The following is a 7,740-nucleotide window of genomic DNA, read 5'->3' as shown; positions in this document are numbered from 1 at the left end:
TTTCACATATTTCATTGAAGTTTATGTTGTGATTGTTGCTGTACATTAAACAGAAACAGATCTCTGCATCAAAGAATGGAAGGAGACATGTCGCTCTTCTCTTCAGTTCTTCATCCAGACTCACTGAGTTTTCAGGATGAACCCAAACATGACCTTTCAGACAGAAATGACTCATTTTCTTTAAAAATATTATGTTAGATGAGCATGCAGGTTATTGAGAAACATTTATGATCTGTTGGTGTAGTTATCACAATTTAACTGTCACCATAAAGAGTTAAATACTTAGAAATAGAAATGAATATAAAATAGGTGCACTTAGAGAAAATGTAAAGTTTCTAATTGTTACTGATGGAAGCAGAAAACATGTCAGTCAACTATGAAGGAAAAGTAAAATATTGCAGAGTGTTTACTGCAGCTCCTCTGAACATTCTTGCAGATTTAACGAACATGACGCAGGTTTCTGGTTTCAGCTTCAGTCTGAAAAGCTGTTCTGAGTTTTTAAAATTGTTCATGTTGTGCTCAAAGTGATGTAACTCCAACACTGTTGGTCTGAATCCTCAGACAAACTTTAAACTCCTTTTGTTTATGATCAAACTGTTGTCAGTCTCTGAACAATAGAATTTAAACCAAACAGAGGAAATAAAATCAATGAAAATAATTGTCAGCTGCAGCTCTAGAAAACATACAAATAGATAAACAGAAATGTGGAAAACCATTTTGTGATCCCTGTTGTCACAAGTGAAGTGTGAAGTCTCACCTGCAGCAGGTAAACATAATCAGAATAGAACATGTTCTGTTCATGTCTTTTTCCAGCTGTCTTCACACTGCCGATGGCAAACTGCTGAGGAAAAAAAAAAAAAACATGTAACAATCAGTTTCATAGTGTGATAAATGTGCAAACTGATATTTACTTTGTTACCTGCTGAGTGGAGTCAGGTGATAAACTACAGAATTTATTTGACTGATTAGTCAACGTTCATTCTCCATCATGAAGTTTAGTTACATAAAAATCATCTCAAAGTCCACTCGCATTGGGGAAACAACAGATGTGACTTTTCTTGGTCTTAACAAGCTGCAGCATTTATTAACTGACACACTGTAGTCTGTACATTTACTGCCAGATTGACAACCTGCCGCTAACCTTTTCCTCTGCTCCGCTCGCATTCACTGTCACTTTTCTGCTGCTCGCTCAACTACCTCAACACATTTTATTTTACATACTGCCATAATCCTTAAAAAGGAGATACTCTACCTAGGCAATGACACAGGTTGACTCACGTCATGGAACAGTGCTGCACAGAGGATCCCAAACGCTATTGATTTCTGAATGAATTGATTCTGGCATTTAGAAAAAAAATAAAAATTTTTGGCCTGGTGGCTGTCCGGGCCTGTACTATTATAGGGGAAACACTGTCTTTTCCTTTTTGCCCCTTACTTATCCAGACCCAGAAATGACCAAAATCAAATTCCACACTTTTCCATACTGTAGGAACCTGGACTTCAGTGATCAGCTGTTTGTGTGTCATGTTTCCTCAGTGATTAATCAGCTGTTCTGGGATCAGCTAAACGCTATGCAAGTCTTTGTCACAGCGCCCCCGCTCTGAGAACAGACTGCTGAGGGGGAGCGCTACAATTCGGCCTTTTGTTTACATCATCTCCCAGCAGCCACTGTGGGTTACTAACCCCGCCCACTGTGTGACATCACAACCACAAACAGCTGATTCATCGGTCGGGTTTAAAGAACAGTGATGAACAGTATGAGGGTAGTGAGTTAGTGATATGACCTCACCAGCACTGCAGACATGTGATTGGTTGTTCAGATGTGATGACACCGCCGCGTTGGTGGTCTGACTTCAGTGATGACAGAGCATCATCTCCACAGAGTCACAGGTTCTGTCAGGAGCCAATCAGAGAGCAGAGTGTGAGCAGGTAAACGTTTATCAGTGATTAAAGTTCCTTTTTAACCTGCCGGCTGCCTGGATCAGAATACGCTTCAGTCCGGTTTTGTCACGGCCCCCCCCTCTGTGAACATACTGCTGAGGGCGGGGCTTCAGTCGGCCTTTTATTTCATCACTTCCAGACAGGACGACAGGTGTGCTCATCAAAAATAAAAATCACAGCAAGGACCTGATAATAACCAGATACCTGAATCCACATTAAGGTTTGCAGCTTTATATAAAAACAGATGTGACCTTGGATCAGCTGTTTCTAATTGATGTCAACATGAACCTTTCCTGGTTGAATTGTCAAAACAAAAGATGAATAACTGTGCCAGAAAATATCTGGTTCTTTAGTAAAAACTCGTTACGAAAAAAAGTTATGAGACTATGGACAAAGATTTCAGGGTAGAAGTTAACTATGACTCCCATGGTGCATTTCATTTCTAATGGCAGGCAGAAGCTAAAGATTAAATTTATTTTACGATCTGCAAACTAAAATCAGTTCACTTTTAAATTTCTGGCTCAATGAGTGAATTCAGAAACCATAGCAACAATGGGTGTTGTAGTATTCACAGACTGAAACAAAGTGTCAGAATATACACCTATAGGTCACATTATCCAGTAGAGTCCCGAGCAGTAATGCAGTAATATTACTTTTTCCAGTAACAGTGTAAGGGATTACAGTTTGAAACTCAGTAATCACATTACAGTTACTTTTACACTGGGGGCCAGCGTGCTTGCTATCTTACATAGGTTATTAGAGTAACTTCTGACTAATAACTAAAGTAATGTAATTAGTTTTACAGTAAGTAATGTAAGAAACTCACATCAACCACCACCAATGTGTAGCATCCACCTGGGTGATGCACGGCAGCCATTTTGTGCCAAAACGCTGACCACACATCAGCGCGAGGCGGAGAGGGAGGGAATCATTGAGCCAGTTACACTGCGGGATGATTAGATGGCCAGATGGAGAGAGCCAGATTGGGTCTGATCACAGGTCCAGGTGCACCTGAGGACAGCATGTTGCAGCTGAGGATGAAATAGGACAGAAACTATAAATACTTACAGGAAGCATTTAACGCGAGAATAGACTTCAACACAACACAGGATAGAAAAAAGTCAAAATTATCTGATTCCAGCTTCTTTACTGTGAATATTTTCTGGTTTCTTTACTCCTCTATGACAGTAGACTCATTATCTTTGGACTGTGAACAAAACAGACATTTTAGGACGTCATCTTGGGCTTTGGGAAACAGTGTTCCACGTTTTTCACCATTTTCTGACATTTTAAAGATCCAAACAACTAATCGATTGATGGCCGCAGCTCTAATCGGAATCGTTACAGCAAAGAAAGACTGAAAGTTCACTTTTACCTTCATCACAATCTGAACACAACAGCAACTGGCCGTTTTTGCTGACGCGTGTGTACTACTTTTGCGCTCAAACTGCCTCCTTGTTACCAAATATTCCCGCCACAAGGAGCGTCTTTATTCAGGAGCGGTTTACTCCGGACCCAGGCTCACCGATTACAGACCGGAGAGGTACCGGTAATAGACTGGAAACGTGCCGGAGAGATACCGGCTGGTCTGGGAGTTAGCAGCTTAGCGGGAAATAAAAGAAGATGCGGCAGAAACATGAAATAGAACCGTTGAATTTTACCTGAAATGACCCCAACACGTTGTTCTGTTTCTACCTCCATCATATGCTGCTCTCCGCCGCTTGTTTTTCACATGAACAACCGCCATGTTTCTTTATAGGAACCAACGACCAATCACAGTTAGCCCCTTTTCTTCTTCTGGTGTTTTTTTGTGGGTTTAGCAAACTTCACAGCAGCTTTACCGCCACCGTGTGGACTGGAGTACCAGCCTTTCAAATCATGTAAAAGGTTTTATTATGTTAATTATAATTATTATTAGCATTATTATTTCTTCACCATGCACTTTAGTATATATATTTTTAAATATATGTTTAAATTATATACAAAACAGGTTTTCTTTGAGGAGATAAAAAAGTGTATATACGTAGTAAAAAAAAAAAGGAATATACACAGCAATGTGCTTTACATTGGACACAACACATTATTTCTTACCCTGAAAAAATTCAGTAGAGTCCGAAATCTTATCAAACACATGTGTCTTCTATGTCTAGGTCTCCTATGTAAGATCAGTCTCTCCAGGTGTGTTAATTATTATAATTATGGATTATTTGTAATCTTATATGTTGTCCTTCTTAATATTAATAATAATGAGTTACAAGGTGCTTCACAAAATACAATACCATAAAATATAGGCCCATAAATAGCGAACATAGAGAAATAAAATAAAAAATTTCAAAAGATGATACATAGAAAATGCAATAAAACAGGGATTTCAAGAAGTGGTCAAACATGGAGAGATAAAACAAAATATAAAAAGAATAACACTTGTGGTGTACCTCTTACTGAAATCTTCCAACTCCGAAGTTACTTTCACTCACTTTAAAGGACCACAGCAGTGTTTAAATTCCTCTACTACAGCTTCTTTATACTTTCTATTTTTTCTACCATCCACTGGCTTCCATCCTTTGAAGAACATGTAAAACCACTGCTTTGGGCCTTTATATAGACAATCATGTATCTAACTCATGTTACACACCTCAGTGGTCACCTGTCTGAGCTCTTATCAAAACTGAATGCATTCCCACCAGGTGTTTGGACTTAATATTCAGTGTCAAGTTGTTAAATGTAAGCTGCACATTGGTTAACTTCACATGAACATATATTTATAGTTTTAGTCATAAAACACCTTACACATAACACAGTTTTTCACATATTTACCAGGAAAACTAAGCAACAACAGCACACAGATTCAAAATATACTGTGGACATAAAACATGGACGTGCAGAAACACAAACAAACAAAAAAAAATTTAAACAACAAATAAAAGAAAGTATTCTACCTGAAGTTGAAGTATGACAGGATAAAAACACTGAAGGTTAAAGTAAATTATTTCCATAATAATCCTAGCCTGCCCCGAATCCTGATGACTAAGGACATTACTGGCTGAATGTTGTAACCTGCAGATAAAGTAGATACTCATTTTACAAGTTCTACATCTTTATGTAAATAATAGATACATTCACCCATCTCTACTTCTTCAGTTTCATTACATTTAATAACATAAAAACATAAAAGTTTTTACACAACAATTTTAAAAAATTGTAATAAATTCTGAGGATCTCACATCATCTGGTAAACTGCTCCCACGTTTAGCTTCCACACACTGAAAGGATTCAGATCCAAAACTGCCATATCTTTGTATTCTGACAGAAGTTTGACCATGCCTAGTATTATAATTGTGCTGGTTTCTGGTACGCTAAAAACATCTGGAAATGGTCTGGTGCCAATGTGGAGGAGAGACTGAAAACATTATTAGTGGGATGAATGCAGAATAAGCAGGTGGAGTCCGAGCAAGCTTCCGTAATGACCAATCACATGAGCTCCTCTCATCCCCTTTAAACACAGCAACAGGTGAAAAGGGGGAGAGAGGCTGCGTGAGAGCGAGAAAAGAGTTCACCTCTGTGTAGCAGAAACGTACATACGGTAATAGCATCAATGATTGCCACGTCCCATTTCATTTGGCCAGTTCTGAGGGGGTGCACCTGATGGTTCATTAGTATTTGCTTCTTGTGACACTGAGCCATCAATAATGTTGTCACCACCACCTGTGGTCTATTCATCTGATGGGGTCCCTAATGAAAAATCATTTGGAAATACGTGTTTGTGGTGTTCAGACATTTATGGTGGTAGATGTTTTTCAAATCTATCGTATCAATAAATTGGTGTTTTGCTGTGATGTTTGGAGACTACCAAACTTACCATTATGCTGAATATATGTACAGTTTTTGTCTATAGACTGACACTTGAATTGGTGATGGCTACCAAATACCGAATTGTTGAAGTGACACTAAATTAAGGTTGTTGCTCTTGGTGGAGAGTCACAGCAGTGTGGGTCTGTCACAGGCAGACACATGTAGCACAAGTTGCTGCTCATAGTTGAGTCAGTCAACAAGTTAAGCCTTGTAAAGTCAGTGTGGGTGAGGGTTGTGGGGAGCACCCCCTCCTGCTGACAGAAAGCTAACCAGATCAGTACTTTAATTTGAGTGTCAGTGCTTTCTTCTGGAGAGCCACAAGGGTTAAAATTACTCTCCCACTATCCCATTCATCTGCAACAGTTTAGGGGTCAGTTTAGGGGTTTCTTTTCAAATCACTGCCAAAAATTCTTACATTATAAAGTTTCCCATGAATTTTTGCACAACCCCTCCTCATGGAGCAGTAGATATGATTTAGCCCATGATGAGCCCCACTATTATGCTGGTATGTCATTATGTTTTCTGCTCTTTGCATCATATTTCCTTTTTCTCTAACCAGCACCTTATTTTTTGTAACTGAACTTCCATTTCTTTCTAATGTCTTAAAAACATGAGTAGAAATTGCCAAGTCAACCGAGTCAAATGTTTTGTAACCAGTGGGGTTTTACACTAATACACATAGATAGACAAAATAACAAAAACACATATGCAATCCTCAAGGACTGAGGTGTTCATTCAACTATTTCTTGGGTTATGTTATTATTGTACATAGATGCATTATTACTGTAAGGTATTTATGCTCATCCCTTATATAGGATGAGAAAACTAACTTGAACTCAATTTCTCTCTGACACTGTCTCCAAAGAGTGCAATGTACTAAACATACAAATACTTCTTTCATAAATATAGTATTTATTGTGGGCTACTCTATTGGTTTGCATTATATTGCTTATGTATTGTTGTATTTTTTTTTTTTAAAAGTTGGTTTTGTCAGTCTTTACTCTAATTATTTGATAGAACAATTACTAATATAAAGTTGTTTTTCTTACCTGCATTTAGCCAAATGGTACACAATACAAAGTACCTGTTGCTGTGGTAACAGCTAATGAGGATCCAAATAAATAAACATTGCTTAAACAATTTTGTCTGAAAAAATACCTCCGGCTTTTTTCTAAAATTTAATCTCAGACTAGTTAAAAGAAATCACACTTAACACGGTGACAATGAGGAAAATACTGATTCAATTCATCTCTGGGGTGCTCTAAAATCTACGTTTTTTATTAAAAGAACATCATCAAACAGTTATATAAAATAACACAAATAACATAACAGCTCAGATAACTACACAATGCAAAGACAATGATTCAAACAAGATGCAACTATGTGGTTTCAGCAATAACAGCAACCATAGCAACCACCATAGCAACGATAGAAAGCCTGCAAAAATCTTTGTAATAACTAACAAAATAAACATCATATACATTCATTGAACAAAGATTATGAAAATAAAATGCACATTTCTCGCTATGTTGCTATGTTATCAAAATGAATTTTAATGTTGAAACTATCTTAAAATATTGCATTTTCCACTGAGAATAAAAGGAATGGCAGCCATTTTTTTTGTTTTTCGTAGAAAGAAACTTGAAAGTCATGTGACAGCAAATGCCTGATAACAAGCCTTCTGTGCCTACTGGACTCCATCAACACTGGCTCACTGAAATAAATGGGTGATAACAGTCTCCTTGGTTTAGTAGGCCCCTACTAGCCCATATATTTGGGACAGATGTCGCCTATTCAATAGGCTGATAACAGTCAAATCGGGTGATTTTGTAACACTACATACATGTTTTCTTTTCTTATCCCCAAAGCCTTGGAAAAAGGATATTTACTTGTCAATAACTCATCAAACAATTAGTGCTGTTGTTCAGCTGTTCAATGGGTGTAATA

At 37.8% G+C, this 7,740-nt stretch overlaps 1 long non-coding RNA gene across 4 annotated transcripts; it reads right to left on the bottom strand.

Annotated features, from left to right (window-relative positions):
* LOC137170503 (uncharacterized) lies at window positions 1-3,719 on the bottom strand. 4 transcript variants are annotated; one of them, XR_010924620.1, is made up of 5 exons: window positions 3,603-3,719; window positions 2,768-2,952; window positions 1,790-1,893; window positions 758-841; window positions 1-153 (listed from the first exon to the last, which is right to left on the bottom strand). It is a non-coding gene; the product is annotated as an uncharacterized lncRNA (long non-coding RNA). The 4 variants fall into 4 exon arrangements; XR_010924618.1 differs by having other exon boundaries at window positions 2,768-2,972; window positions 3,603-3,708; XR_010924619.1 differs by having other exon boundaries at window positions 1-123; window positions 2,768-2,972; window positions 3,603-3,708.
* Between the last annotated feature and the right edge of the window lie 4,021 nt (window positions 3,720-7,740).

This window comes from Thunnus thynnus, chromosome 19, assembly GCF_963924715.1.
Source record: "Thunnus thynnus chromosome 19, fThuThy2.1, whole genome shotgun sequence".
NCBI lineage: Eukaryota > Metazoa > Chordata > Actinopteri > Scombriformes > Scombridae > Thunnus > Thunnus thynnus.
This window is presented reverse-complemented; position numbering and strand designations above follow the sequence as displayed.